Here is a 4,645-nt window from a genome sequence, read left to right as displayed (position 1 = left end):
ATGGCAGGCTGAGTGAGAGGAAAGGGACTTTTAAAGTTAGGCAGCTGCTAGATGACTGGCTGACAGAGCCCGCGCCCGACCTGATTGGATGATAAGGCACACCCCCGATCAGCTGATCGTCTGCAGGTTAAGTCTTCCTGACTGAACTTACGCTAGCTTCATATCACCAGATGTGCTTTAAGGTAACGCCCATGTCATCTGGTGATAGTCCGAACACAGAATAAACGTTATACCAGGCTTTACAAATCTGACGCTCCTCTTCATAGGAGACACAGGGAGCATTGAAGAACACACACGCGTCACCAGCTCCACTCGAAATGCTTTTGTTTGTTGCTGGTGATCATTACAACGCGCACACACCAAACCAGTGCTACATGTAAACATCCCTCACATCAACAAGGTGGAGGCTCGAGGGGTGTTTTCATGAGTTGAGTTGGTGAACGCGCTTCTAATGGACGTGTGGAGCTTCGCGTGTCCTCCTTTGGCTGCTGGTTAAAGTCAGCGGACGGGATTTTAAAAGATGTTCTCGTTGTCGATGATAAGGTTCTGTCATCGGAGAATGAAAACAACCCAACCGCTCATCACAGAACGGGTGTGTTGGTTTTTCGTAGCTTCTGTAATGCAAGTGTTGTTTATCTGTGTGAAATCAACAGATGATCTGTCCGAAGTGTGTCGAATGCGTTGTCAACATGACATGTGGGACGAGGCTAAATATAAATATGAAAAAATTCCACCACGGGAATCGATCTGCTGTGGTCCACATAAAAATAAACGTAGTGACAATGGCACTGTCCACTGTACCACTGATCAGAGTGATAAATAGATTCACCTGTATGCTTTTATCACTGTGAAGCCTGTGCACAACTTAACATGCGTTATTGTTTCAGGGAACACGCCCAGGTTAACTTGTGACATCAAAATGTAACCGTAAACTCAGAGTTATCGGTCACACATTTGGATACCGGTGCGCCCGTGTGCTTAGCACACGCACGACATCATGAAAAACGGCTGTATCCTGCACTCATACAAAGCAGAAGCCACAAAAGAGTTTGCGTGCTTACTATGAGTCTGCGTTTCATGTGCTCATTGATATCATGGTTGGTATGAGGCAAGTATACAAACACGAGTAATGAGAGGCTCGTAAGAGGTTGTAGTCGGAAAAAAATACTAGTATCATGGTTTGGGGTAAGGTCTTTTATTGAGTGTCTAAATGCAACACAGACATCTGCACACTCATCTTCACTTTCAACCAATCACATTTTATTTGTATAGCCCATATTCACAAATCACAATTTGTCTCATAGGGCTTTAACATGATGTGACATCCTCTGTCCTTAACCCTCAACAAGAGTAAGGAAAAACTACTAAAAACCCTTTTAACAGGGTAAAAATACGTAGAAACCTCAGAGACACGTGAGGATCCGTCTCCCAGGACGGACAGAAGTGCAATAGATGTCAAGTGTAGGAGAACATCATCAACATTAAAGTTTTCAGCAGCATTGATGAGGGTAAACATTTCTGACATTTTATCAATCAAGCTACCTTAAAAGCAAGGAGCAGGTTAAAAACAAAAATAGTCTCTATCGAAGTAAGATCAAACTTAAGATAAAAGAAAATAAAAGAAAATAACTCTGGTTGCCCCCTTTAGCAACTAAATCATCTGGAAAGACCCGGAGGGGTCTGTTGACGTCTTCAGAGCAGGGAAAATGGCAGCGATTATTGATGTCTCAGTGGTTTTATTCTACCTGAGAGGTTCTGCCTCCTTGAGGTGCTGGTCATAGGATGATGCTGGCTTTAAGCCAATTGAGTGTCAGAGTTGGACCTCAGTGGGCGGGGCTTGTAACTCAGCGGGGGTCCTGAAGGCGCTTCAGGACATTTTCCAACCACCAGGGGGAGATTCTCAGGCCTGCTGGAGAAAGTTTTCCCTCCAAAAGTTTTACAACCCTTTGTCCTCACCGTCGGCTCCAGTGTCTGGTGTTCAGCCTCTGGACTGTGGCCCAACACTGATCAAGCACCTTCACTTACTTTACACACAACACCACATGAGGTTGCATCAACTTGTCGAGCGTGTGGTATGGTTTGACTGGACCAGCGTGAGCAGTTGTGGCCCCGCTGAAAGCCCTGTGCAGCATAGGAATAATTAATAGCACGTTCAAAATTCTATGAACACCCTCCACACCAGGGCCCCCCTTCCCTGGTTACTGCAGTGCATTTTTTTAATGCTTCCTCGCTAGCCCCAAATGGATCAACATAAACGGACTGCCTCTTTTTAGGATACATCACCTGGACAAATTCGAAAATCAACAAGGAATTATTCTAACAACAGGAGCTGTATATTGTGATTATAGCCAAAGCCCCTTACAGTTAGTGTCCAGTGATGGTGCTCGCAGACAGCTCCAATCAGGACATCATAATCCAGGGGATCTATCTGCATTCATGCAATATAGAACAGAGAAAATCAAACCGGTTCTCTCAGTAGCAATTTGCTCTAATATTAAGATGCAGAATAAATAAATCATATGACCAAGACAAAAAAGGCCTACAAGTGAAGGAGCATGATTAAAAAGATCCTCCCTCATATGCAGTGTAGTCACATTTATCACTTACCTTCCTCAGTCCTTTATTTTTACCTCTCCAAATGTCCGTCATTTGGAAGGAGTCAAGTAGATATCCCCTGCCTCTGCGAAATTACACAGCGCAATCGTTAGGTGGAATCAAATGGAATCAAATTTGAACCCACTTCTAAATAAAAAATCCAAATGCTGAAAACTTTGCTTACTTCACTTTCCACAAGTGCATCTGGACGAAGGTGTTCCTGGAGGTTCCGTGTAAACAGTTTGTAAGGGCCTGCTTTGCTCCACAACACCTCCGGCTTTTTCCCAGCCCAAATGTTGTGTACCACTATGTAGAAAAAAGTTGACATATTACTTGCAATAAATATTAGCAAAATAACTTAAGTCATAATTAGCTATTACCTGTTTCCAAAATGTCTGAAGGGACACACACTGTTGCAGATGGGGGTGACGGTGAGGCGGCTGGAGATGAGGTAGAGGCGACTGGACATGAGGGTGACAGGGCTGGAGATGATGGGGCTGGAGATGAGGGTGAGGCCACTGGAGATGAGGGGGCTGGAGATGAGGGTGAGGCCACTGGAGATGAGGGGGACGGGGCTGGAACTGAGGGTGCTGGAGCTGAGGTTGAGGCGACTTGAGATGAGGGTGAGAGGGACATTGTGGATTCGGTCATCCATTTGTGGGGGATGCGCGGCGTAGGCTCAATATATGGGCTTAATTGGTCAATGTTGACTTTATGAATGACTTTACTTTTCGGCGTGACTAGATCCGCGTTTTTCCCCTCCAATTTCACGATCGTGAAGGGGCAGAGCATGGAGGTCTCCATTTCCCCCCCCCCCCCCTTCTCTGCTCCTGGCGTATGTTTGCCCTCATCACCTTTTGGCCAACTTTAAAATGGTCGTCATGACACATCTCCTCTCTCTTTCTCTTGATCTTTTCCCTTACTTTCTCCATGTTGGCTTGAGCCCTTCTGTAGTGGGCAGGGAGGCTCTTCATTCCAACAGGTTGGGTCTCCTGGGCAATAAGAGCCTCCACACCATCATTTGTCACCTCTGTCAAGAAACACATCAGAATGTTGAGTTACAGCAGCCATGAAGTGAAACATCCTAATTTCCAGTTTTTCCCAAAATACACACATTACATGTGTACTTTCCTACATACCAAATACTCCTCGGGAACCTCCGTAGGGTACCTGGCCTCACGTCCAAATGTGAGGAAAAAGGGGGAGTATCTGGTGGTCAATTGCTTCTTTCGTCCTTAAAGCAAAAAGGGTTGCTTAGAGGTGGCCATCCCAGGTGTTTGGTTTTTCCCCCACCAATTTGGTCAAGGTCCTGTTAGGTCATACACACAACATTGAGACATTAAGATTGCAATGTGAAAAGTCATAAACTGACATATACCATACCTCTGAATAGTTCATTTCATTTTTTCCACCAAGCCGTTGGTCTGGGGGTGGTAGGGAGAGCAGAGACTTATCTTAATGCCAAGCTTCTCACAGACATTATAGTTGAGCTGAAAGAAAAGTGGAAACATTGATATTGAGCCCATAACATTTATGATACAGTGCCGCAGCTAGCTATTTTGGTGCCCTAAGCATAACTCCTTTATGATGCCCCCCCCCCTCCCCTTGAATAAAAAAGGTTTGTTTCTAACAGTTTTACGTTTTATTAAAACGATAAAGGAAAATCTAATTGGTAAACCCAGTACACGGAACAGCCAAAACATACATACACACAAGTATTGAGATGTGCAAAATCTTCGTAGAAATTAAATAGTCATCCATAAATACAAACTTAAAAGCAGAAGTATACAAGTGAGCAATTTTCTTCAATAAAGCATAGATTTAGAAGCAAACAATTCACACCATCATAACTTTTTTTGAGCGATTAAATACATCTCTTGTTCTGCCTGTTTTGTGATATACATGCCTAAAAGGTGCCTAATATTTCTATACTGAAATAATATCGGTATTATAATTGTAAGCTATTTTATTTAATGACGTTATTGTTGTGGGTTGAGTTGTATTTCCTGTTCTAAGCGGGTTGTTGGTAGTGACTCTTATTTTGAAAGGG

The 4,645-nt window shown here is 43.8% G+C and overlaps 1 long non-coding RNA gene across 1 annotated transcript; it reads right to left on the bottom strand.

Moving 5' to 3' along the window:
• Positions 1-2,225: 2,225 nt before the first annotated feature.
• Positions 2,226-2,680, bottom strand: LOC133954889 (uncharacterized). Its single transcript, XR_009920835.1, has 3 exons — positions 2,608-2,680; positions 2,363-2,428; positions 2,226-2,283 (listed from the first exon to the last, which is right to left on the bottom strand). It is a non-coding gene; the product is annotated as an uncharacterized LOC133954889 (long non-coding RNA).
• Between the last annotated feature and the right edge of the window lie 1,965 nt (positions 2,681-4,645).

This window comes from Platichthys flesus, chromosome 6 (genome assembly GCF_949316205.1).
Source record: "Platichthys flesus chromosome 6, fPlaFle2.1, whole genome shotgun sequence".
In the NCBI taxonomy this organism is placed as follows: Eukaryota; Metazoa; Chordata; class Actinopteri; order Pleuronectiformes; family Pleuronectidae; genus Platichthys; species Platichthys flesus.
Note: the sequence above shows the minus strand (reverse complement) of the source record. Positions and strands in the feature narration are given on the sequence as shown.